The 27778-nt window shown below is 40.6% G+C and overlaps 1 long non-coding RNA gene across 1 annotated transcript; it reads left to right on the top strand.

Moving 5' to 3' along the window:
* Window positions 1-405: 405 nt before the first annotated feature.
* On the top strand, window positions 406-27604 carry LOC130600443 (uncharacterized). Its single transcript, XR_008972456.1, has 4 exons — window positions 406-515; window positions 926-957; window positions 16332-16412; window positions 27386-27604. It is a non-coding gene; the product is annotated as an uncharacterized LOC130600443 (long non-coding RNA).
* Window positions 27605-27778: the final 174 nt, after the last annotated feature.

Below are 27778 nucleotides of genomic sequence, written 5' to 3'. Positions count from 1 at the left end.
ATTGGGAAAAAAGAATAGTGCTTGTCCTCTCCTCCCCCTCTCTAGAATCTATTCCACTCTGGATGAGATTTATGGATGTATCTAAGGGATATACTTAAGGGTACAACTTTCACTGACAAGCAGTGAGATTCATGTTTCTAAAACCTATTTGAAAGTTTACCTCTTTGTGACTTTTATTGCCATGGTACTGAAATCAGCATCCCTCATCTGCATTAGCAAGGAAAATACTGTCAAAACCTGGAAAGCTGGAGGCTGGAAGTGTAATCTTCCAAGCAGAGAGCATGCATCTGCTACAGCCCCTGCTCCACCTTAACAACTTTGAGCAGCCCCACTGTGACCCCACATGTGCCTGCCTGGGGCCTTATTTAAACACAGCCAGAGGCTGCTGGTCCCTTCCCTGGTGATGCTGTAGGGTGCTGCACTCCAGCCCTTATGGTTTTCTGCTTTTGCACTGGGCAAGACCTTCCCTGGGAGAAATGTTGTACCTCTCCAATGCTTTGGAAATAAAATGTAAGGTGGAAAACAGTTTTACAATTTGGTTTCCGAAATCAGTCCTCTTTATGGGCATGCAGCTTGTTCTTTGGGCCTTGAATTGCATACTTATGATGTCTTTTTTAGAAAGCTCAAGCACACTTGAATTTGATTATAATTTGGATGTCTAATACCCTTAAATTAATTTGGAGACCTCTTTTTTAAGCCCTAACGGTAATTCCATCAACAAAATGCTTAACAATAGCATTTGGTCTTTCAGATGTAAGTAGTCTCTGTTGGTTTTGTTTCCCATTAAGATTTCTTTTAGAAGTTTTCATTTTTAAAAAGGAAAATTTCCTTGCAGGGAGGGTGAGGGGACTGGATTTTACCATTGTTTATAAAAGCATGTGTGTATACACAGCAGAACCTGCTATTTCCTCTTGTATTAGAACAGCTGAAGAAAGGGGAAGAAAATAAACAACAAAGGTAAGAGGGCATTTCAGTTCCTTTAATCTCTAAGCTGTTTCAGCCGTGTTTTCAGACACTAAATGTTCTCTTGTCTGAATTGTGAAAAATATATTCCTGATAAATCAGGTCACTGAAAGAAGGTTCTTCCCTTTCCCTGGGGTCTGTATTTGGGTGTTTCTCTTTAGTGACTGTGACTGCATACCCCTACTCAAGCAGAATCTGTGTCCCTGTCTTAGGCTGGTGAACTTCTTGAAAAAGGCTGTGTTTGTGACTGCAACGCTCTGGGACAGGAGCATGCATTTATTATTCATACATGGCAAATGTGTGCCTTGGAAATACTAAAGTTCACCAGTCCTTTAGTGGCTGGATGCATACTAAGGTTATTTCTAATACTTCCTTCTGTTCAAAAATGCCAGCACGAGAATGAACAGGCTAAACCAGAACCACTTTTTTCATTACATTTAATTCATTACACTGGACTCTCCTTTCATATTATCCCTTCTCACTCCTCTTTCCTCTGAGGCAACTGTTTATTATATACCCTGCTGATGCAATTAATGAAAAAAACAAGGTCCGCTTGTGCTGACTAATGCAGAAGCCCCACAACTTTCCAACAGTCGCAGCAGGAGGGAATCATATCTGTGTGCTTCATCTCTTGGAACAGTGATAGCTGCCTACAAGTGCTGGCACTTGGCCTGTGCTCAGGCGGTCCATCTCTAACCTACATAGGTTGCCTACTGAAAGCAATTGTACTGTTATCAGTCTTATTACAAATGCCACCACCACTCTCCAAAAAACTTTGGACCCAACACATAATAGAATATTTAAGAACTTATTTTGCCCCATCAAATAATTCCTCTAAAAGGAAATGTACAAATACTTATTTTGAAGTTTTTTCCTTTGAGCCCTCCAGGTACATGTATTACACAGCTACCACCTGACTTTTTTCAGAGATATGCACACAGTATGTTCCTTTACCTTCAAAACCTTTCATTTCTTGGAAGCTGTATTGATCCATGGTAGAAAAACATGTACAATTCAGCATGATTTTCTTGTAATTCCTTATTCATTTCTACGCAGATTCCAGTGCTTGTCTCCTCAAAGCAAGTTTGGTATAGCACACCGAGGACAGGCTGATAAAGCATACTTTTTTGAAGATCTGAGCTGAATCAAACAATTGCAGTGCAGTGGTATTATTGATTTGCTCTATGATATGCCAGGTTGAGTAGGGAAACATTTTAAGGGTCACTTCAAAGAACCAAAATGTACTCTTTTGAAATAATACTGTATAGGAAGGATGATGAAGACATTGCAACTCTGGCTACTGTGAAGCTGAAATTCAAGTGAAATCTCACAGGGCATGGAGTTATGTGAGTAGGAAGTAAAAGGAGCTTGTGCAAACCCCTGTGAATTGAAAGGATAAAACTAACATGTTAGAAGCATGACAAATTAGTGGATAGAGGGCTGTTTACGAAGCGGGAAGGAAGGTGAAAGAACTGACTTTGTCCTGTCTTTAAGGTAAGACTAGCTTATATATTTCATATCATATTTCTCTTAACTGTGCTTAGAAACACAAATTTATCAGTAGACCTCACATAACACTAGAAATGCAGCCTTCTATTTTTCTGAGCTCTTAATTTTTCCTGTCATGAGGACTGAAATGCACAGGTTCCTTAACTGTGCTCTTTCATGCATGGACTCATTTGTTTTCTGTTTAAGTGTTTGATAAAGATATGTTAGTCCAAATTACTTCTTGGACAACTTTGAAAGCATTGAGGTTGATGTGTGGATTTCAGGTGCAGCAACTGAAAGGCATCTTTGCTGAGATCAAAGCTTAATATTTTTACATTGTCTTTGAAGTCTAGAAGAAAGTGAGTGATCCTGAAGATCAAGACAGAGAGGTCTGCTATCCTGCAGCTCCTCTGCATGTTTATATTGCTGAGTAGTTTGACTCCCCACACTTTCTCCCTGTAAGAAAGTGACAGGGGGAAGGATTAGTAACTTGCTTAGTCCTGCTTAGTAATAGTGCACAAGCAACTAGACTTTTTTCTCACTCAGAGAAAGAAGTTTCCCTCCTGTAAGCATAACTAAATGTACAAGGCAACTAATAGTTGTGAATGCCAGCAAAAGGGTTTGTAGTTCCACTAACCGAAATGTATGTGTGCAGGTTTAAACTTCCAACAATGTTGGTTTGGTGATCATACTGAGCTTGGGAGGAAACCAAGTGATATAAAGTACAAACCAATATCACCAGCATGATGCACTGCAGGCTGGAGTCATTAGAAGGAAAAAAGTCTAGTCAGAGAAACTTTCAGGAGTGTTATTATCAAACAGATTGTTAAGGCTGTCTTCCATCAGAAAGGGATGTGGCAGTTTACAGAAGTATTGTCATTCACATCTAGAAAAAATGTGTTGTTTCAGTCCTGTGACAACTCTTCATTGTTGCTATATATTGAGAACAAATGTCACTCTTTTCACAGCTTTTCTCCAGACAGCCAAATAAACTGGGTGTATTCATAGTCTCTTGAAGAATACAGGCACTGGTATTTAAAGTGCGGTTGGTGATTCATGGAAAACTGATAAACATTAATTTCAAAAACAATGGTACTGAGCAGTCACATTGTGCTCCTATAGCTGCCGTTTCTTGTATCTTCCCACTTAGTCATACATCCTGAAACACCCAGGGATCTTCCCTGTGGTACAGACCTATTTGTGTCATGAATATTGCCATTCTTTTTAGATTACTTATTTTCTTCATATTGTAATTAATATCCTTGTGAAATACTGCTTCTGTCTCTGAAAGATGAATCTGTGATTGCCTTCACTGTGATGCTAGTATACCAGCACCACCATAAAAATTGCCACTATCGTAAATGACACCTGCTTCGGCAGTTTTACAGAGCTGTAGGAATTTATTAGGCATGAAAATAACTTTTAACCCTAAGCTGGTCCTTCTGTAGTATGGCTCAATTTTTAATTTTTTGCCTTTTACTGTCTGTGCCATGCCTGTCCTGAGTAAGCATAAGATGCCAGAACAGGCAAACCAGAATCTTTTCTCGGCATCTAATGCTGCAAGAAAAGGGTGGTTATTTTCACTTGAACTAATTTCCTGCAATATTATTTAACTAACTTTGCTGAGCAGAGATAAGAGGCTAAACAGAGTTGGTACTAATCTCTCCTCTAATTTTAAACAATGAGGACTCAGGCTTTATGGAGAAAAGGGGGAAGTTAGAAACTCTAATTCTTCAATCATGATTTCATCCTATGAGTTTACGAAGAGTGGTCACTAGTGTGCTCCTCTGAATAAGTGAAAATAGGTGGGAAAACTGGGATTTAGAAAGGGTTTGGGAGGATCTTTTGTTGTTGCTTTTAAAAAATGGAAAATGAAATTGACAAGAGTTTGGTGATTGATGCATGTGGGACTAGAACTGGCCTTTGTGTGCACCCTGCCAAGGAAGCTGGGTCCCTGGCTGACAGACGAAAGTGCCCATGGGGAGCACATGCAGACTGTGGGAATGGGCTTTTGGCTATCTTTTTGTAGCATACACCTTCCTGGTGATACAAGGTGTCTGAATCTGGAAGAGATGTTTTTGGACTCCGCATTTCCCCATGTGGTGAGTGAGTGCTTTCACTGTTGAATGAGGAGATGCAAAGGCGCTTCCCTGTCCTCTCTTCTGTGCCTAATGCATAAAGTCTCTTCTGTGCCTAACCTGTTGGTTTCCGCACTCTTGGCCTCACACAATTACTGTAAACAGAGGATACACTGTGGCTTAGGGTAGTTTTTTTATTTACAGAACGTTGTTACTGTTCCTCTCTGGTCAGCTCCAAGAAATTATTTTCTCACAACAATTTTAACCCGTTCCCGCTTCAAAATAAGTTATATGTAATTAGTATAATCATACGTGAAAAATCATGGCAGTCAGGTGAAGTTCCCGACAACTGGAAAAAAGGAAATATAACTCCCATTTTCAAGAAGGGGAAGATAGATGACCCAGGGAATTACAGAGCAGTCAGTCTCACCTCTGTGCCTGGCAAAATCTTGGAGCAGATTCTCCTGGAAGGCATGCTAAGGCACATGAAAATCAACAAGGTGCTTGGTGACAGCCAGCATGGCTTCACTAAGGGGAAATCCTGCCTGACCCATTTGGTGGCCTTCTATGATGGGGCTACAGAACTGATGGACAGGGGTAGAGCAGTTGATGTCATCTACCTGGACTTGTGTAAAGCATTTGACACTGTCCCAGATGACATCCTTGTCTCTAAATTGGAGCGACATCAATTTGATGGATGGACCACTTGGTGGATAAAGAACTGGCTGCATGGCCGCACACAAAGAGTTGTGGTCAATGGCTCAATGTCTGGCTGGAGACCAGTAGCGAGTGGCGTCCCTCGGGGATCGGTGTTGGGACCGGTCTTGTTTAACATCTTCGTCGCTGACATGGACAGTGGGATTGAGTGCGCCCTCAGCAAGTTTGCCGATGACACCAAGCTGTGTGGTTTGGTTGATACGCTGGAGGGAAGGAATGGCATCCAGAGGGACCTTGACACATTTCTGAGGTGGGCTGATGCCAACTTCATGAAGTTTAACCATGCCAAGTGCAAGGTCCTACACCTGGGTCGGAGCAATCCCAGGCACAGCTACAGGTTGGGCAAAGAAGAGATTCAGAGCAGCCCTGCAGAGAAGGACTTGGGGGTGCTGGTCGATGAGAAAATGAACATGAGCCGGCTTCAGTGTGCATTTGCAGCCCAGAAAGCCAACCATATCCTGGGCTGCATCAAAAGGAGTGTGACCAGCAGGTCGAAGGAGGTGATCCTGCCCCTCTATTCTGCTCTTGTGAGACCTCACCTGGAGCATTGTGTGCAGTTCTGGTGTCCTCAACATAAAAAGGACACGGAACTGTTGGAACAAGTCCAGAGGAGGCCACGAGGATGATCAGGGGACTGGAGCACCTCCCGTATGAAGATTGGCTGCGAAAGTTGGGGCTGTTCAGCCTGGAGAAGAGAAGGCTGCGTGGAGACCTCATAGCAGCCTTCCAGTATCTGAAGGGGGCCTATAGGGATGCTGGGGAGGGACTCTTCATTAGAGACTGTAGTGATAGGACAATGGGTAATGGGTTAAAACTTAAACAGGGGAAGTTTAGATTGGATATAAGGAGGAAGTTCTTTACTGTAAGGGTGGTGAGGCACTGAAATAGGTTGCCTAGGGAGGTTGTGAATGCTCCATCCCTGGCAGTGTTCAAGACCAGGTTGACGAAGCCTTGGGTGACATGGTTTAGTGTGAGGTGTCCCTGCCCATGGCAATGGTGTTGGAACTAGATGATCTTAAGGTCCTTTCCAACCCTAACTGTTCTATGATTCTATACCTAGCCTGGATACACTGATATACCATTGACCATTGATACAGTTATAGCAATTAAGGATGTGGTTTCTCCCCACCAAATATGCCAAGCCAGAATAGCTTTCTGATAAAACATTTAAAGATCGATTAGCCAGGGATGGCTCCTTGGGAGCCATACTCAGAGAAGATGACAGGAATTCTTAATAGGAAATCATAGCAGCATTTATTTGCCTCAGAATGGAACTGATCTCCACAATGCTACTTGTTGGAGATAGTTGCTCATAGTCCTAGGTTGTACTGTATTTGCATGAGAGGAGACTGGGTGGTGACTTTTTCCAGTGCGAAGTTGGAGCTGAGAAAATGATGAAAGAGCTTCTCCATCATCTATAATACCTGCAGCTTGCATTCAGGGTGATGTTATGATCCCAGTAAAAAGGAGCTGATGCTGAAGCATGAGACTAGTTCACATCACTGGACTCTGTCAGGATTTAATGAGTAACTTCAAAAATGTTAATGAATTTAGAAATGTAGTCTTTCTCTGGGTACTGCTGTGGGCTGCATTTGACTGCTTGTTGTACCTGAAAATGTACCTAAAGAGGGTTAATGCAGCTCTAACAGTGAGCTGTGCCTGTTAATTACAACCTTTTGCCCTCCTGAGTCTGTGCTGCTTCCTGAACCTGGATGGGAAATGACAACGAGATAATTGTTTAAGTGAAAGCTAATTACATCCTTATTGTTGTATGTTCACTGGTCAGTAATATGTGCTGCTTGTCATAAGTAATAGTGTTGGAAAAGAACGCCTGGATCAATTCAATTCAAACGTCATCATCAGACAGCCTACTTTTTATTTTTGCTGTGTGTGCATAGAGAGCAGTAATATAATTTCTTCAGCTTTTTCATCTCCCTCTGTGTCAATGCTTAGGGGGAGGAAAACATCGATGGTCACCAAGACCTGCAAATTTGTTTGGAAGGAGGAGCAATAACCCTGTTGCACTTCCGTGTGAACTGTGAAAGGAGTTATTTTTATCACAAAGTGCTTTTATAAAAATATATTTGTAAACATCTCTATTGTTTATGAACAATAGAGTGCAGCAAATAATGGAGGGAAAATTATGAACAAATGGGTGTAGGTCTTATTTCTGCTCAAATTTTATTTTCTTTTAAGATATAAAACTTGCATATTGCAGCAGGAGAATGTTTTTTTGTTAGGACTTACCTTCTCACAGCAAATTAAGAATCTATGCCAGATACTGTTGCTAATAATTACTATCGCTTTAATGACACCCATGTCTTATGGACTCTGGCCACAAAAGAGGAGTTCTGACATCTCGGTGCAAAAGACATGAGAACTGTAAAGGTGCCTGCTACGCATCAGTATTATGCAATGGTTTTAAGTTGCTTGTTGGCACTGGGGAAGTCTCTTGATGCAGATGCTTTGGCAGCTTGGAAGAGATCCTAGTTAGCATGACAATCCTGTGAAATTTCTGAAGCATGTGAGGTAGGCAGCATCTTCAGACAATGTTAGCCGCAGTCTGAAAATCACTTTGGGTATGTAAAAGTATAAACTAAGGTATTTTCTATGCTACTTGTATATTTTCCTGCAGGGAAATGGAAAGAGCTGGGCAAAACATATATCTGACTTTTTAAAATGTATCTCCTTTATCCATCCATGGGTTGCCTTCCCTCTGTGTTGAAGGGATCCCAAGGGCCAGGCTGAGAGAGCAATGGTGTTCTGGGACAAGGTAACATTCCTCTCCTACAGAAGCAACTCCTTTCTCTGCCTGTGGTGTAGAGAACTCTTCTCATCTTTTCCAAGCTATTTAAGTATTTCCATCTATTGAAGTACTTTACTCTGATGAAGGCTAGGCGTACGGTATGTTTCCCAAGGGGTAACTCTGAGAAGACTTTCAGTTTTGAGGTAAGCTTAGTAGTTGAATGCAAGTACTCAGTAGGAATTTTGGTCTCAAAAGCTTATAGCCACTTAGGGGGCCCTGGGGCTCTGAGGACAAAAATCTTTTCTTAGGCAGAATTGTGAGGATCCCAAACCTACAAGGAGAGTCACCTAATTTTTCTTGCTGTTGCTTACTAGCTCATCCTCACATTCACTGTCATCAGGGATTTTTTTTTTTTTTTTTGGAATATCTTCCAGTTTTGGAATTTTTCCCTTCCACTGTAATTTTTCCTTCTCTGTTCTGGTTCTTTTCCCTATTCTTTGAATAGTCTTTCTTTACTATTTCCATCCTTTTCCTCACTCTGTGTATCAAAACCTAACATTAGAATCATCATTGTTAGGCTTTAACAGCCCAATTACATTAACAGCATGTCACTGTTTTCAGATTAAATCCAGATATATATCATGATGATGTGTTGGACCATATACGAGTTCTCAGTGGGTTATTTTCATAAATAGAAGTATCCTGCTGAGATTTTTTGCCCTGTTTGCATAATGAAAGTATAGGGTCCAAATACACCTTTTGGAGTTAGGCGGAATTACTGAAGTAGGACAGATACCTGATATCTCTGCCCTACATTTATAGGTGTGAAATCAGATATGCTGGATCTGGAGCAGACTTGCAACTTGCATAGAGCACTATGAAAGCAGAATCGGATTTAGTAGGCCAAACTGGAAAGAGCTTGTTAGTTGTGGGAAGTAACGTTGTATTTCTTCTGGTCACTTTTGTGTTGCTTTCACATCCTATTTCAGTCTATGAATAGCCACCAAATTAATCTGAAAGCTGTTTGTATGCCAAGCCCACATGGCTCCCATACACTGTCTTCCGCAATTAAACTGTAAAGGTCATACCTCCTGCGGGTGGACGTTGCTGGTTTGAGCAAAGATATGCTGTTGCTCTCCTTCGCTACTCAGTGGCAGAATCGTAATATCATTACCTGCCTGAAAGAAGCCCTAGCTGATGGCTGTTCAGTAGAAAAACCACTTTATTTTTGTCTTTGGATATAAGTTATACTGAAAATGTTAATCGAATCACGTGCCTGATTTTCAGATAATTCACTGTAGTGAGTTTAATATACACCTGGAAAGGTGTTTAACACTGTTAAGCATACCTTTAAATTGCAATTCACTATAACCTGGTGAAAGAAAAGAATACTTTTCCTGGAACCTGCTATGGGTTTAAATTTGGAAATGTCCAAATGGATGCCATAGTCAAACAGCTCTGAGGACCATAAGGGATTGTCTTGCATGCAGTTCTCTGCCCTGCACCAGTTTCTTACAGGGAGTTACTTGAAGTATTTTAAGCAAAGAAACTGGAACGGGACTGCAGAAGAACAGGATTTCTGTTTGCAATCATTTTTGGGAGTGGTTACAGCCCTAGACCTGTAGTAGCAGATCCTGCTCTGTTTGTTTATCCTCACGGGATTCAGCTAGACCAGCCCAAGATACCTACTAATGTTATGAGAGGATACAAAGGTGATGCAATGTCCACATTGCTCCCACAATACTGGCAGTGAGGAAAGCAGGTGTATTTTGAATGCGTGTGGGAGTTTCCCACTAGGAAAATTGTCCTCCTTGATAAGAAACAAGTTAGCAAGCTAAAAGCTTGTCTGCCTGGGGAAACCAGTTGTACAATGCATGTGTTTTAGTGTTGGTAAAGAATTCCCATCAGAAGTTAGTTTTGATTAATCCAAATATGAGTGACCTGTCTTTAGTTTGAAAGTTAATTCAGCTAAAATAGCAACTTAGATTCTAAGTGAATTTGTTGGCAAAGGTAGTAAAGTGGTATAATGGAGCCATTTCTAAGGTGTGAACTGCTGTTGCTTCTACCCTCCAAGGGACTAATGGTGCCTATAGACTTTATGAAATCCAAAGAGAAGTAAAAGCATCAGAAGCTTCTAGCATGCCATCAGTAGGACTGACCCTTATTCCTCCTGTAGTCTTGATTTCACCTGCTGTGAAAACACAGGGCTTTGTCTCCACTCTTCTGTAGAAGAACTCTAGGGGGTTAACACCCATTCTTTTCTTACCATGGTGAAACATGTCCTTTTGTCAATGAAAATAAAGCCTAAAAGTGTTGCAAACACTGATATCCCCACATATGCTTTACCTTGAGCAAGCAGTGAGTGCTAAATTATTGAATGAGACTGACTATGCTAAGGATGCCTGTGATTTTTTACAGGATCAGCATTAATAGTGGATTTATTTTCCATGGTATAGTTTAGTGATGGTGCTATGTATGTAGTGATATAAAGAAGGGATCAGACAATCACTTGATGGATGACCCACATGCGTGCTTTCACTATGTCACAGCCACAAATCAATGATGTCTAGAGAGGAATAAAAGAGGGAAGCTAATTTTTTCTTGCTTTGTGACTAAAACAGACTAAGAAACACGTGCCTGTATTTTCAGGATCTGATGCTTGGTAAATTATTGTGGTTGTTTATGTGCAGAGCTGAGCAAACTGTTGTTTTTTTTTAATGTAGATTTGCTGACCAGCCTTGGGGGAGGGAAAAGGACATCTCCGGTTAGCTGAAACATTTCACTTTGTTTTTTTTAAGGTGTGTGGCAATTTTAAAAGGTAGCCAAATTAAAACAAAAACAAAACCCAAAACATTTAGAATTAAAAAAAAAAAAAAAATTGTAAAAAGGGCTCTGTAGTGCTATGTTTTTTTACAATTTATTTTTAAAGAAACTGTTTGACAGAGGTGTGTAAGGAGAAGAGCACTGAAGCCATTTTCCACTCTCAAAGTCAAGATAAAAATTAAGGTTAAAATATTTGCTAAGTTTTAGCACATCAGGATCTCCCTTTCTCAACACTCATTCAAGCAACCTTTAACAAAATACTATTACAACTGATACTTTAATTGCTCTTTCACGTGCTTTAGCATGTTTCAAGTTTTTTTGCTTTATCATGCAAAATCCCTATAAAAGAGTATTAAAACCAATTTCCTTGAAATAATTTCTTTAACAATAGTTACAGTCTGAAAGGAAGTGTAGCAACTAATTGTACTTTTTACAGATAACTTTCCCTGTTTTCTTTATGCTGTCCTACTTATGCTTTAAGACTTTTTAGTGAATTTAGCGCTTAATCTAGAAACGGCCTAATTTGCCAGACTGGGGGAAGAAGGGGTGGCAGAGAAGTCCTGGAGTGAGAAAATAATTAAAATGCTAATGAATCTGGCCCAAGCAAAGGTGTTTACCAAACAGACATGAAGGGAAGGAGTGTAGTTTGGAATTGCAATCTGAGATCAAAAGATGTCTGAAATACGATTGCAAAAGGAAATTAAAATATACATATTAAAGCATAGTTAATTTAATTAAAGGTTTTATGAAACATACAGAAGTAAGCACAGAAGTGGATGATGCAGATGAATGTCTGAGATGAGCAGCTGATGTAATGTTTAAACATGTTAATAAAAATATGAGAGATTTCCTCTGCCAAGAATGACAAGATTTTTTTTTCTATATATATACAAAGTGCTGATCTGTGGAGACAGGGAAGGACTAGGCAGAGACAGACATGGATTCTTGAGACGTGGATTTGCCAGCTTCCCTTGTTACTGGCATGTCTCAATGGAGATGGAGACAACTCTTGTTTATCAAAAGACACTTCTCCTGTCTGGATCTCCTTGTGCTAAGCTGAAACATCTGAAAAGAGTAGTCTGGTTTCGCTTACCGATGTCAGGACTGGAATTGACCATATAGGAACAGTGACCTAGCAGGTGAAGACACCTTTCTTGGTCATCACTGAAGAGGTGAGCAGTTGCTTTAGAGGTGGTTGTATCCAAAGTCATAAATAGTAGTAGCTTTCGTGCATAAAACAGTCAGGAGCTGTGAATACGTCCTGCCTGAATCCTCAAGACCTAAGTGTTTTGTGGCTCAGTTTCATTGCAACTGTGCCCCAGGACAGAGAGGTTTTGCTGCTGCTGTGCAGTGACTCCAGTACAAGGAAATCTTTGGTCATTCTCTTGCTGTTTTCATTTCAGTGGCTATTTTCAGACCAAAAATGATGTGTGTAAATTGTTTTACACTCAAAGCAAGAAGAGGTGGCTTTGCCAAAATCAACAGTGGGTTTCAAAGCCTTCCAGGTTCCTTAGAACACAAAGGCTGACTCAGAGCTGTGACTCACCATCAGGAAGCAGGGAGCAGGGGACCTCCTTATCTGATTTCATATCTGGGGTGTGGGAACCAGCAGCGGGGTGGGGTGCATGTCAGTGGAAGAGTAGAGAAAAGGTTAAATGTTATGACAGCTTCCACTTTGGAAAATAGTCATCCTTCCTTTTGTCCTTCCTTACTGGCAACTGAAATTGTTTCAATAGGGGAAGCATGTGAGCACTGTAAATACATTGACAGTTGTACAGTAAGTCAGTCCCTGGGTGAATTATTTATGTGCAAAGCAGTAGTTTAGTTTTTATAGTTTTATAAGTGATGAGAGTAATTCCAGGCATGCAAGGAATTGTCATTGTTAACTTAGTGATGACTCTGTTGGTCTGCTCTGCCTATTTGGTGTCACTGCATCAGCAGGTGACTTATGGGTGAGATTGCACAGGGCTTTCGCACCTGACTTCCAAAAGGCAAATTTTGTACCTGGACAGCAAAACGAGAACTTCCACTGGGGCTTTTTAAAAGCAAAAAGGTGCTCCGGGGCCTGACATATTACCAGTGAATAATGAAGCACAGCATCTCTCTTGGCAAAAGGTGCTGAAGGATGCAAAAAACTTCCTGCCTCTAGGCCTGTCTGCACTATGTGCTGCTTTCAATCCTACTCTGCTTTGAAAGTAAATAGTTACTTTAAGCTTCAGAAGATACCTAATGGTTCTTCCTTTCACTTCTAATGCTAGGCAATATTACCCAATTATTTCATTGCTATCATTGTTATTGGCTTCCTGACAAACTGTCTGGTGGTAGGGTCAGACCTCTGCCCAGCAGCGGGTGCTCTTGCATTGCTCTTCAGTGGGCTGTGCCTCTCCTCCTTCCTATCTCTACAAACGAATACTTTTCCTGACCTCATTGCTTATGGCCCAGGATGAATAACCCTAACTATCTCAGTATGGATTAACTATGAGGACCCAAAGATTTCTTTATGGCCTGGCTTGTGTTTCATTTGCAGGGAGCTTCCCACGCACCTGCCTTGTGTCAGATCCTTTTGCTAATTGGCTCACCCTCAGACCTGTTGCTAGTCTCTGCAAAGGCTGGGCTTTTCCTTTCTTACTTTCTCTCTCCTGGGGTAAGTGAGGGTGGTGATTAAAAAAAGCCACCACCAAAGCAACTTTTCCTCCTTTGGCTGCGACCCAAGGAGACAGATGTTCCTGGGAAATGGCTGCTGCAGGGCAATCCGAAGGAGTAACTGCAGCTCCTGCAGACACACCCAGACCAGCTTGAAACGAATCTGCCTGAGCAGCAACTGAGCCCTGGCCCTGTGCGTTTGACTCGGGCTGACATACATACTCTGCTGCTGGGGCTGGGGTTAGCTCTCCTGAAATGGCTTTGGCGTGTTCCCTGGCCAAGCTGTGATGGGAGATGAGCCCTTGGGCACTCTCTTGGGCAGCTGTGCGCTTGGTTCCTCCTGCCAAAAGGGGTTGGCTGATCCTGACAGTGAAAGTGGAAGTTAAAAAAGGGAGATGAAATACCTACATTTTATATAGGGCTCAGTTCGGCGCTGTGTGTTGCTTCTCGCAGTGATTTCACTGGGACAAGCAGCAAAGGATTTGCTGCTGTTGTGTTAGTAGAGCTTGATCACGTTTGGGAGTGGTGCAAATGGCTCTGTGGATGAAAAGGAATAGTTATTTGGCTCACTTTAAAAGGCATCATCTGTGCTTTCCCCCAAACATCAGGTTTTGTTTGACAACACCAGAATTACCTGCTTATCACCATTTAGCATACGTAAGTGTATGTGGGAATTTTAAATTCACTTGTACATATGTGCTTGAAATCCCATCTCTCTAGCAAAATTTGTAGAATAAAAGTACATGCTTCATAGTGTAAATTGTGAGCTGTGAAGCACCCCAGGCAAGGTACCCCATCATACCTTGTCCCAAGTGTTAGCCATCCCAACTATTTGATTGACTCCATTATGCCTGCAGCAAAAAATAATCTACAGTTCTCTGTCTTTTTTGTCCTTTGAAATGAAAGTCTTGCCGGAAAAGTACGATGTTTGTAGGAGTCTTGCAAGGAGCAAGAAGAAATATGCATTTTAAGAAAATTAGTAACTTTCTGCATTTTTTTGCAGCTTTTCCAGGCATTTCTCTCTTCAAGTCCTGTTTCTTCCTTTTCTTGATCCCTTGTTGAATGTTATAATCCTATGTTTATATCTGTCTGTTGCTATAGAAATAACTGATGTTGTTAACTAAGCTTGAAACTTCCTTGAGGGATAAAGGAAAAGGCGATTACTTGTAATTGTTTCATCTCTGTGAAAATAACAAGTCTCCAGATGGATTTCTCTTCAAAGGTCATGAATTTCAACTTCTCTACCATAATATGAAAGAAGTGAGGTCCTTTCAATGGCATTACACTTAGCTTTCTTCAAACAACAGGTCTAACAGTGTGCTACTGCATCCTGCCTTCCCAACCTGCTTCAGCTCTGCCTCAAAGGGACCAAAGGATGGGTCAAGCTTTCTGCTCATTAAAGCTTTGCTTTTGCTACTGATACTGCAAACACTTGCCTGTTAGCAATCTGCCCAAATATGTCAATGCTCCCTTCAGAAGGAGCTTCTATGGTCAGTGCAATGTCAATAGCTTATTGCTGACACAGGATTTGAGTTAAGGGGCCTGCCAGCAAATGTGAGGTTTGACTGTTCCATCCCAGGGACCCTCGTGCTTATTTGCTGCTGAAAGTCCTTGTTTCTGTATACTATTGTGCCACTGTGTCTTGTCCACACTTTTAAAAGTCAAAATCTAAAGCTTATGTCTTTAGTTTGCCTTATGCTCTGTTTGAGATCTGTTACTGCAAACAACCTCATAATTTAGATTAAAAACAGCTATAGGAGGGAAACAAGGGAGGCACTTACATTTAAAGCCTCATAATGTGACATCTGACTTGTCTTTTTGCCTGGAAGAAATATAGAAATGGTATCACTTTTTTGCATTTAGTTTATCTAAAATGTTAGTTCTATTTAGGAGGAGGTGGTTGAACTGTCTTTTCCACTCTAGGAAGAAACAAAGCAAGGTATCATACAAAACAATGCAAATTTAATAGGAAGTTTCAGGCCCTTGGAAAGGCTGTTTTACATCCAGTCAATGTGTGCAGTGTGAAAACTGCAGTCACCTTTGGGTAGAATGATCTCTCAATTAGCAGCTGCTTAACGAAATAGGGGAGCTGTAGCTGAGTTTGCAGACTCCGCTCTTTCAATTTTGGACAATCCCTGTCACTGAAAAATATAAACCAAGTTCCATCCTTATGGGCATGTGCATTTGTGGGTAACCCTTTATCTCACTGGTCTTTGAAGCACCATTTCATAAATCTTTCTTCTTCCCTTATCCTCCCTGCTCTTTCCTGAGTTCTGCTTTGTATCCTCTCCCTCATTTGTCAAATGAAGCTGTACCAGTTTTCTCATAGTCTACCCGTTCCCCCTCTATTCCATGCTACCTCAATTCTTTACCGTATTTTTTTTTTCTCTTTCCTGAACACTGCAGGTTCAATGATGTGAGTTCAAAGTGTCAATAGTTCAACTACACTGGTCAGTATCACAAAAAACATTATTGGGTATAAACTATATACCCATTGGCGGGGTTAAGAAAACATCCTGCGAGTGGGTAAACTGAGGTATAGAGATCTTTTTCAAGGTCACAAATAACTCAAAGGCAAAATAAGCCATTACAAAAATCTCACAGTAAGCTTAACTTTTTCCTATACTTAGCCTCCAGTTGAACTTCCATTTTAAAATTATTTTCTTTGTAGCAACATGATGTTCATGATGTGCAAAGGATAAGAGAAACAATCAACATGGTCTTTTGAAAACTGTTCAACAAAAAAAAGCAGTGTTGCACTTTGGATGGCCATGATGATCTGTTTGGATATTCCTTTTTTGTTTTTATCTTTATTGCATTATGTAATTTCATCAGTCTTTAAAACCAGATTATTTGAGTCAGTGTCTCCACAGCTTGTTGGCCAGGCTCCTATGATGGGTGCTGCTTTCTTGGGTCTGGGATGGAAGAGCATCTGGAGGTACAGTAAAACACAGGTAGGGTGTTTCCCCAAATTTGCAAGCACTTTGTTGCTCCAGGCACACTCATGCTCATTTTATCCCTTGTTTCCTATAAGCCCTGGGATTTGGTTTGTGAAAACGCTTCTCTGTGGCATCAAACACGAGGGTAATGACAACCCAGTTGAACAGTTTCACAACTTTCACCCCAGCCATAAGATCCCATTTTCCTCTTAGTCTTTGCCTTGCATATGTGTCAGGATTAGGAAGAGGGATAAAAATGGTGAGAGAGGAAGAACAGGAGGAAGATGGAAGTGACAGCAGTGGTGGGAGAAACGTGTGAAGCTTCTGGTCCAGTTGTTTCATATTGCGCCCTAAGAGGCCCATCGTTCTGCAGAGCTGGCCACTGCTTTGCTATGACATTTGTATCCATAACCATACTGATCTTGAAATATCCAGATGTCTCCATATTTTGTGTGTTTATCTCACAAAAAACAAAACAATGGTGCTGGAAAACACTTGTTTTAGCACATGCTAGAGAATAACAGTTGTTTTCCTTAACTTTAATTGCGAACGGAGCTCTTTGCAATGTGCATGTGTTCAGGTCTGTTGCTGGGTTTGACCTCATCAGAAGTAGCAGGATGTTGGGATCCACACTGATTCCTAATTTGACCGTCAGCCACTGATTTTTTGGGGAAGCTTTTTGCCAACTATGTCATAGAGAGAAATCTGCTCTGACTTGATAAAAAATTAGCCTGAACGGCAGCAAGTGTAAATGACGAGAAGCAGAGCCGGCTTGTCTCCAGCCTGCCTTCCTGTTTTCCTCGTTAATACTGATTTTTGGGTAATGTCTGACTCCAAAGGAACTTGAAAACATCAAAGTAGTGGACAAGTCCAACAAGGCCATGTTTTAATCTAGTCCTCTGTATAGGGAAGGACAGATTTGTCCTTTCAAATCCTGAGGTAAGTGCAGAATGAGGCTATGACTCGGCCTGTCTGTTCCTAATGATCTCCTGTAAAGAAAACAGATGTTGAATAGAGATTTTCTTGGAAGCATAATATAGCAGTAATTTAACAGGGTGGAATTCAGTTATAGCGTGCTGACCTTTAGCAGTGCTCTCATAATTTCTTGTGACTTTCTGGTTAAAAACTTGCTTTGAAAAAACTCAAACACTTTCATCTAATTTTGAACTGAATACCTTTAAATGAATGCAAAAATAGAGTTTTCTGGATTTTTTCCTTTTTAGGTTTGTTTTTTTAAGTAGCTACGAGAAAATCAGAAGCACTTATTCACTAGGATAATTAAAGCCAGTTTTTATATAGGTAAGGGCAGAAGTCCTACAAAAATATGTAGTTGGAAATAAAACTGGAGAGGAAAAAACTATATGTTGCAGGCTATAAAATGAAATGGCTGCCTCAGCTTGGAAAGCTCTGGGAGGATGGTGCCTGACTCGAGAGGAGGCAGGGGGAATCCTGCTTTCTGTTTCCTGACCTAGTTTAACACTGTCTTCTCTTGGAGCCTAGTCTGCCCCGTGGTCCTTCACCTGATATGAAAGTTGGTGCCTTGTTGTTTGATAGTTGACTTTTCACATATAACACTTGGGGCCCTCTTCCTCTGTTATAGGCTTCTGAAATGTGAGTTTGAAACTGTACAGACCAAAGTCGGTTTCCAGCAAGCAGTGGAGGGTGGCTTTTTCCTGTGACTTCGGATGTTACTGAGGTGCTGCCTGAACTCAACCTGTTGCACTTGAGGCAGGGATTGAATCACAGGTGGTGACCGGCATGTTGCCCCACATACTATGGGAGCAACTGGCCCTAAATAGGATTTATTCTCTTATAGAATTTGCATGTAAACGATTTAACTAATTTTCATTTCCAGTATGGTTAAATATTTAATATAGGGCAAATACTTTAAAATGTTTTTCATGTGGGTCACAATCGCTGTGAAACATTTTAATCATCTGAGATTTTACACTGAATCAGTGCAGGGCAAAGTTGTGTCCTGGCTGCCCAGATTTGAATTTTAAATTCCCCTGGCAGGTTTAATTAATGTTCTAAGTAGGGAGGTGAGTGTTGAAAATGTATTTTTGAACCTTTCTCCCTTTAAAGTCAATGGAAAACCTTTGTTTAATTTCAGTGGATAAGATGCATCATGATGTTTTTTTTTAAACCACGTGCTTTCACTGAGCACCAGAGGAGCACTTGGACCCTATGACAGCTGGGCTCTCTTATTACCAGGGGCACAACTTGTGCTCCTGTGAATGGGCATGGCTAGTTAAAAACTCAGCAGTGCCAGCTGAGGATAGGGTAAATGCAGTAATTCATTATTTTGTAAATTGTTTTGTGATGGGGCTATAAAAGCTGTGCCATTGTTCAAGCCTGGGTCACTTTACCACAGAAGTACCCTGAGGTGACAGGAGGCTGAAAAAGGTGATTTTTAACTTCCTGTGCTTTCAGCAGTGACTTCCAATCCTGACTTACAAAGCACAGAAGAAAAGAATCTGAGGAATGTACTCAATAGCTACTGAGCAAACCCAGCTCCTTTCAATGGAAGTAACCAAGTAACACTGAAACCCACAGTTTTATCTTTCAGTGGCAGTGCAGGTGGATGGGAACAGTTGTCCGAATAGGTGCACTCCTCTTCTGGTACCCCCCCCCCCCCCCCCCATGAGCACAAAGTCTTCAGCAGTACTGTAAGAACATAAGCATCCATTCCACTTAAAAAGGGAGGTAATCTTTTTTCCTCAAGTTCAAATTGTGTTGAAGCGTTAACTACTGTTTTGCATTCATTTTGTGTGGCTACTGAGATTTTTGGGCATGTAGGAGTAATAACTAATGTGGTGCAGAAATGCTGAGTTAGCCAAGAGCTGCTGTATGCACTGTTTCTGGGAGAGAAGCCCGAAACAGCAGGGCCATTGTGGTTTAAATAAATAAAAAACAACACCCCAAAAAACCTAACAACTTGAAGTCACAATAAAGTCCTCTTACCTTTGAGAGACCCTAGCAAGTGCAGTGATGCCTCTCTTCTACCTCTCTGCTCCCAGCAGGTTAAGGGGTGTGTTTATTCTACTCTTCTTGGCACTTTTGTCCAGTTCTTGTCCCACAGACTCTGGAAGATTTGGAGAGGGTCCATTGGAGGGCCCCCAAGGTGGTCAGAGCTTGAAAGATTTGACATATGAAGAAAAGTTGAGGGAAATGGGTTTTTCCAGCCTGGGGAAAAGGTGGCTTAGAGAGATCTAAGAGATCTGACCATAGCCTCCCAACACTTCAAAGGTAGTCAGAGAAGACAGGAAACACCCTTTTCATGGATGTCATTTGTGTTCAGGCAGGACAAGAGGCAATGGGCACAAGTTGCTTCATAGGAAATTCTGTCTGGATATCAGAAGAATATTCTTTGCCATAGGAAGGGCCAGATTTTGGAAGAGGTTGCTCAGAACTGGTGGACTCTACCAAAGGAAATACTCAAGCCTTAGCTTCACAGGGCCCTGGATAACCCCAATTGAAGGCCCTGTTTCCATCCTGTTTCCCATCCTCCTTCACAAGCCTCTGTAAGCCATGGTATTCCTGAAATGAATTTCAGACAGATTTTATGCAGCGCAGTTGGAAACCTGTCACTGGAGAAGTGCTGAGGTCACATTAGTACTCCGAAAATACTGCAGTTTGGATCACTGAACATTTCTAGTGCATAACTGACACTAGTGTCTCCCAGATCATAACAAAAAAAAAAACAACTCAAAACTTCTTCAGTTCAATTAAAATGGCTTCCTGGGTTCCAGTCATTATTTTTCAGCTTGTGCTACACAGGAGATGAAGATTTTCCATAGGATAAGCAGCACCTGTTCTCCAAAAAGAGTTCACTGTGTGCTGTGTACATCCCTGCTCGCTTTTCTTTTGAATTGTAGGTGTTGAAGTTGTTTACCTTCACTTTTTTGAAACAGAAACCAAAGGTACCAAAGCCTATTCCAGTCCTAGGCGTACAGTGCAGGATGAATAAATTGCTTCTCTCTTGTGCTAATTGAGATCCAAATTGTGATAGGACAAGGGGTAATGGCTTTGAACTAAAAGAATGTAGATTTAAACTAGATATAAGGAAGAAAATTTTACAGTGAGGGTGGTGAAACACTGGCAGGAGTTGCCCAGAAAGGTGGAAGATGTCTTATCCCTGGAAACATCCAAGGTCAGGCTGGACAGAGCTCTGAGCAACCTGGTCTAGTTGCAGATGTTCCTGTTCACTGCAGGAGGGTTGGACTAGATAGTCTTTAAACTTTAAAAACTAGATAGTCTTTAAAGGCCCCTTTCAACCCAACCTGTTCTGTGATCCTAGGGAATACTGGGGGGGGTGTGGGGGTTGTGTGCCTGGCCTGTAATAACATGGGAGTTTATATTTATTTAAGATCTTCTAAGCACTTCATTTTTACATCTTAAGATGTATAAAAAAGGAAAGAAGAACGTATGAAAAGCAAACACTTCAGTAGCTGAATTTAGATTGACATGCTGCTAGAAATACTTAGCAGGAGTGGGAATGCGGCACAATTTTGTGCGGGCAACCTTGTGTGGACTTTGCCATGTGCATGTGAGCCTGAAAACTGCAGAAAAAATATCATATGTAAACAAATGGGATTTCTGGTACCATAAATTGGAGCTGAATGTGGTTCACTGAAAATATTTATCCTAAAGAAAGTAGGAACATGTTAGGCCAATGTGAGAAATTTGAGGTTTAAAGTAGCAGCATGCAAGATACACCAAGTAAAATTGCTTAAACTGGGGACTTACAAATGGCCACACATACTGCACCTGCAGCTATCCTTTTACAGAGCTACTGCTTCTTTGGTCACAGTCTGGGCTTAGCAAGATTTTCACTGCTCAGAAAGATTCTGTTTCATAGAGAAATTAATTAGAATGGGTTAAAAATTTTATGTTGTAAATCAGGTCTTGGACTGAGTTGTTCCTACTAGACTACCTGTGAAACTGTTCTTTAAGCTGTAATATTAGGCAGAGGAATCTAAATAAAATGGGGTAAACTTGTTTAATTATCTTTGCATATTCCCTTTTTCATTCAAGTCCCTTTGAATTGTGTGCACTGCATATGTGTTGACTTACACTCAAGATCTGTTCTGGAGTAAATTAACCAGATCTCTGTGTGGGCAGGGAGCAGGTTTTTCTGCTCTGCTTCCAAGTGTGGACAGCAGGATAATGTACATCAGAAACCAGGACCCACATGAAATGCAGCTGTGAGCCAGTCTGCATCAGTTATTCCATGGATAATGGGGGGGGCCATCCAGCACAAAGAGCAAAGCCAGTGTAAAATTACAGACACACACACACACACCCCCGTCTGGGGTGTCTATGAGCAAATGCATTAGCTGGTGCACAGTGCTTTTTCCAGAATGCATTGAAAATTCAAATTGCCTTTCCTAGCACAGTGACTGCAAGTGTGAGCTTTTCACTGCATCTGAAGCACTGACACCACAGTGGCTGGGAGGTTGTCTTCATCAGTGGCTACATTATTACCTTAAATAAACTTAACTGGAAACTCCAGTGTCACAAAAACAAAGCAAAGTTCTCCATCTGGATCTCTCCCACTAATGTCCTTTGCAGCTGTGTGCAAACCGTGAATCACAAAGGAGGAAAACTATGGAGGTAAGCAGAGAGAGTGAGCTCTCTTCCAAAGAGAGCTGCCTGTCAGTGGTATGGTACTGAATCCTGTACCCTGCGGCTGCAGTGAGCTGGCCACAACTCTCTGCTGCAGCTGGTCCTCCACCACTGTGAGCAAGGACAGAGTTGTGACTGAGTGGAGCAAAGGTCTGAAAATACCATCAAATATGTGGTATCTATTTCAAAGGTGGCAATGCTTTCAAGAATGATCCCAGAGCCATAGGCAGAGCCCAGACTGTATTTGTTCTCACTTTTGTCTAAAGTTGAGGGAATGCCAGAATAATATTACAGACTTTTGATTTGTGTAAATCAAAAAAAGTGTATTAAAGGGCTGAAAAGATGAATAATCGGGCTTTTTTAATTGAAATATTTGAGAATGAAATAATATTTTCACTGGAAGGCCTAGGAGGTCCCCACTTGAAAACTCTCCCTACTCTTTGCCATGTGCCTTAAACCTAGGATAGCAGGACCATATCAAAAGGATTATGAGGAAGCCAAGTAATACTGATCAGAATAACTGTCAGCAGTCTCATCATGCTAGTGGCCTGTCTTTAAGTTTCTGCATTTTAGAGAGGGATTGGAAGGACAGCTATTAAGCAGCTTTGGGAATGCTTGTAGATACCTGCTCCCAACCTCAGGGACAGCACAGGAAAACCACAATTTTCAGCAGTCATGAACCTAGTGAAGGATGGAGCTAACCGTAAAAGAGAATGAGGAAAAGGTAGGTAAGTTGGAGATGAATCTAGAAAGTAAAAAGGTGTGATAGAAGAGACATCCTGGAGAAGTATGGGTGGATAGCTTAGTTTGCTACAGAAAATTAAACTTCCACATGTCTGTAGTGGATCATGATGGAATTTTTCAAGCTGAAGACACACTACAGTAAAAAAAAGGGAGGTGATGACAGCCTTTATCCTTGTACCTTATGTGTAGTGCTGAAGGGTTAGAGATTGCTAGACCTTCAAAGTAGTTTTAAAGTATCGTCAATAAGATGTAGCTTGGATGTGAAAGCTCAGAAGTACATTCAAAAGAAGAGATCCATGTTGTATACCCAGCAGAGAGACTGCTTCTGCAATTTGCTGCTAAAGCAAAAGTTAGTATCAAACCTTTCTTACTGAGGATTTTCCAGACCTTGAACTGATATCCAGACTTCTATGGTGTATCAAAGCAAGGGAAAGACTAGTTTGGACAGAAGGAGGAAGGTCTGAATAAAGTAACTGAAAGACCAGCACAGAATTTCCAGTAGACTGTGTGAAAAAATGGGAATAAGGAAATGGGTCTTTGGAGGAATGAGTATAGGAATGATGAGCACCCTCAGCATGTGAAAATAAGGTTTTAGTGAGAGAAATAACAGAGAAGAAATGGAGGCAAGGGAAAAGCTTTCTGGCCATATCAGAGCTGGCGGAGATAATGGCTGGTGGATAAAAAGTGTGGAATCTGAATTTCACTGCTTTCTCTAAGACCAATAGAAACTTTGTTTAAGAATTGCAGAGGATGTAAGATGAAAGCTGGAATGAAAAAAGGTTCACAGTATAGGCTGACCAGAGAAGCTCCCTTCAGGAGTGGTTAGCTATGGGAACTAGTCTGTCTAATTAGTTTAAAGATAAAGGAAGGTTATAGTATCTGGCCAAAACAGGAGGCAGCAAGCATTAAAAGGGCAAGTGCTGAGGAGGTGACTGACTTGCCCAGCTTCTGTATGAGCTCTACGGGTTTATCTTTAAAACCTACACCACCTAAGGGAAAAGCTTCAGTACTTTGTTTTCCTCTGGATAGTGAAGACTTGCAAGAAGACTGAGCCGGCTTTAACCCACCAGTGATCATGCTGCTCTTCCAACTAGGCCAGGTTAGATACATGTCCTGTTGCACAGAGAAGGAAAACATTTAACTAATAAAAATTAATGGATGGGACTTGGAAAAGGTTATAATTAGAAGATTGCTTAATTGTATCCAACAAATAGGCACAAAGTGAAAACACACTTGGCTTCCAATGAAATGTGTCAAAGCTCCTTAGGTTTTCGCAGGAAATCAGATCCTACACTTTTGGACTTCTGGGTAAATAGAAATCCCTCCAGATGACCCTACTGGTACTATGGGAAGAACAACCTTTGAAAGGGGAACATGGCAGAAGCTTAGGAAAAAGTGGTGCAGCACAGTTAAGCACTGACTGGCCAAATTCCATTACTGAGACAGTAAGTTAAAGGATAGAAATCTCTAATAGGACAGAGGAAGAGAATGCGTTAATAAACCCACTTTCATTAACAGATTTATTTGTTTATTTATTAAAAGGGATGCCTTTGGTTAGCCCATTGGCCTCTCTTTTTCTCTAGTGTCTGCAAGTTTGTACTTGCTGCTTTGGTGTTTAGAGCATTAGGATTATTGCCATATTCTTGAAGATTGAGAGTAAATGGGAAATCAGGAGTCCGGCCCTAATCTTATTTCCTGTTCTGCTATGCAGAGACAACCCAAAGGACCTTTGTGGTCAATAAGAAAAACATTCTCTATCCTTCTATTTAGAATGTTTTTTTACTTTCCTTAGTTGCTCAGCCTCAATGATCAATGTTGGGAGCTAGCACTGTATTTATTTTATTATCTTTATTTCTGGCCTTTTCTCTGTGAATGGTCAGCCCCATATCTCCTGTCCTCATCCTGTGCACTGGGGTCTGTAGTTAAAGTGCTCAGGTATAACAGAAGGAGAAACTGCTGAACAGACTCCTTTCTCCCTCCCTGTTCCATCTCAGTCTCCCAAGCCTGGCTCAGGAACTTGTATTTCTCTAGCCCCATCTCTGGCTACCACAGCATGTGTCTGTGCATGTGGAAGATGTGATGCAGGTGATATAGCTCCTGTCCTGATCAAAGATGTCCACTGGGAAGAGCACAAAGGGGAGAAATTGTTTTTTATGCTATGGCAGAAAAGGTTCAAGGAGCCAGATTGAGACAAATATTGAGAGTCATGGAGTTTTTAAACAAACAGATCTCCTTAGCTATGTTTTTGTTGAAAAGAAAAATGCAACAGAAAGAGGTCTTTCTGTACAACAGCCACTCTAGACCAGCATATAACTGATGTGTTTAATCCTAGTAAAATCAATTGATGGATGAGGTAAGAAGATGATGTTGCTATAAGCAGTAATTCCTCCAAAGTTGATCAAAACGTGATTTAATTGAATATGCTCTTTGTTTTTGTCAGTGGTACTGTTTTGTGCTCTAAGCAGAAGAGGATGAGATCTTCAGCACATATTGTCCTCCTGGATCATACATTTATGATCAGGTTTCTTGATTTCAAGTTTCCAGTTTATTATAAACTAGGTGAGGGAGCTACCCTTCACTTCTCTATAGGCATGTTGAACTCTCGTATTTCTTAATACGCTCTTATTCAGAAAATTCTATACCTCTACCAAGTCACCTCTACCTAATTGATTTCCTACAAGACTTTTTCTTCAATTCTTCTGAAGCCACTTGTAAACTTAATAACCAGTTTTTGAATGTTGCACTGATTTCATTGAATTATTCATAGTTTGGGTGATAATCTGAAATGTCATCTATCTGGAATGAATAAATAGCATTAGTAATTTGATTAAAGTTATATGGCCTCTTTTTGAAATGGTAATTCTTTACTGTTATTTTTAAAGTATCTCTGGGAACAGTCAAACAAATGCACAATTTGAGGCCCCTTCTTGAAGCTATGGTAATCTACTGTCCAGCTTCAGATTTTGGTTATAAATATCTGTTAACCCTGGAAATACATACCTCTTCAGCAAGCTGCCTAGTTTCTTCTGGGTTAATGCTTGTAAAAATGTTTCTTATTTATTAAGGTTAAACAGTAACTGTTTGTTTTCCATTCAATATTGTAAAACAATCATGACATGAGATTGGTACATTCTGCTGAAAAATATAGGCCCAGTTAGTTCATTATTTTTTTGTCAACTCTTTGTCCAGGTGTGCATGTACAGACTTTGACAGCTCCAGCTTTATTTTTATGAATTCAGTTTTAACTCTGAAGGCTGGAACAACCTAGTGTATAATCTATTATTCCAGTGGTATTTTTTGCAAAGCTGAAGTAAGACCAAGTAATCTGTTGTATCACATATATGTTTCCTTTTAAAAAAAAATGACAATTATATATTTGTCTGAATTTGAGGTATTGAACATTTCTAGGTTGTAACATCTCTGGACTGAACAAAGAGTTGTGCACTGTGGATCCTCAGCTGAACATTGTTTTTTTATAACAACTGATGTTTTAGGCAAGTAGAGCCTCAATGTGATGTTAACCAGAATATTATCTGTTTGGATTTTCTTACATAATACTCTTTGCTGTTACTTCCAGAGTTCGGCAGCTGTTAAACAAATATTGTCTCAGAGTGTCTGCAGATTTCAGTGTTTAATTTCCTCTGGGCTATAGTTTGTCATTTAACAAAATATTAAGTATTTAATGTCGATCAATAGGAAAAGAAAGTAGCTTCATTAAATCATGTCCTGGAAAAGCCATATATTTGTAATCAATGTTTTCTCTAGCTTTCACTCCAAAAGAGGCTATGTAGGAAGCAATAGTTATTTTTAAGGTATAAATTACTTTTTTACTTCCTGGCATACTAAAAATATCAGGAGGTTCATGGATAGGCCAGCTGGGTAATGCCTGTGCTGCTCTCTGAGGAGCTCAAAACAGACTCTTGGTAATGGCTTCTTTTTCCTAGTGGAAATTCCGAGTTCTTGTGCCCAAGGTATGTTTTTTTTTTCTTAATGCTGTTTACTTAATGTTGTTTTCTAGCTAAGTAATAACCTCTGTGTGAATCATTATCTACTTTGTCTCAAACTACTAGTGACCACTTTGTGCAACTGTTTAAAAATGGGATTGGCATTAGAAATTCTAGCAGGCAAAGAATCTACAGATGAGCCACTAAGTAGACCAAGAGCTAGAAATCTCTGACAATTCCTTTTAGTTGGAGACGTGTTTACAAGTTTATTAAGGATGTTTGCCAACTTCTGGACTTCACCTAAAAGGCAGAATTCCCACTGCATCTGGGATTTAAACCTTAAACATGCAAAAGGAGTGAGCAGCCTGTGACAGTGCGTGTAAACATTTCATACGTGTAAGGGGAGAAAAAAGCACAAGGAACAAACAGTAATACCCCCTATCTGTTTTTAAGAAAAAGTCCACTGAGGATGAAACTCAATGCTCTGTCCAGAATGAGCTTTGAACACAAGGTTGTCAAGCAGTGCTCCTAACCCTACTCCCACACATGACTCTTATTGAACACATAAGCAAATACAACTGTTCATAAGCAGTTGTATTATGAACTTTGAATTTAATTAAATAAATAAATTTTCCAAGTAATTCTTTAATTTTCTTTTTCATAACTGCAAAGCAAGAGATGCTATGGAAGCAGAGGAAATGAAACTATTGAATCAAGAACTTTAGGATATAAATAAAATGTGCGCACTATTAATTCAACTGGTTTCCAAATGAACAATCTAATCTCTTGTCTGTGTAATTTCATTATCGGCAATTTGAAAGGACCCAAATGCTTTTCCTCTAAGGTTTTAACAGCAGATGTGGACCAGACTAAGTGTGCTGATTGAAAGAGATTGTTTTTCCAGTTGCCAAGTAACAGGCAGTTTTCTTAGAGAATGCAGTGTTGTGCTGACAGCCTCAGCGTCGCCCTGTTCTCCTGCAGGGTTTAGGAAGTCAGTGTTCTTGTAAGTAAGTTACCCAACAGTAGTGGCACTAGCTCAGCTCTGCTAATGGCTGGAGAGTACCA

This window comes from Pezoporus wallicus, unplaced genomic scaffold, assembly GCF_028554395.1.
Source record: "Pezoporus wallicus isolate ANWC-B61680 ecotype Strahan unplaced genomic scaffold, APGP_CSIRO_Pwel_v1 contig_6732, whole genome shotgun sequence".
NCBI classification, from domain to species: Eukaryota; Metazoa; Chordata; class Aves; order Psittaciformes; family Psittacidae; genus Pezoporus; species Pezoporus wallicus.
This window is presented reverse-complemented; position numbering and strand designations above follow the sequence as displayed.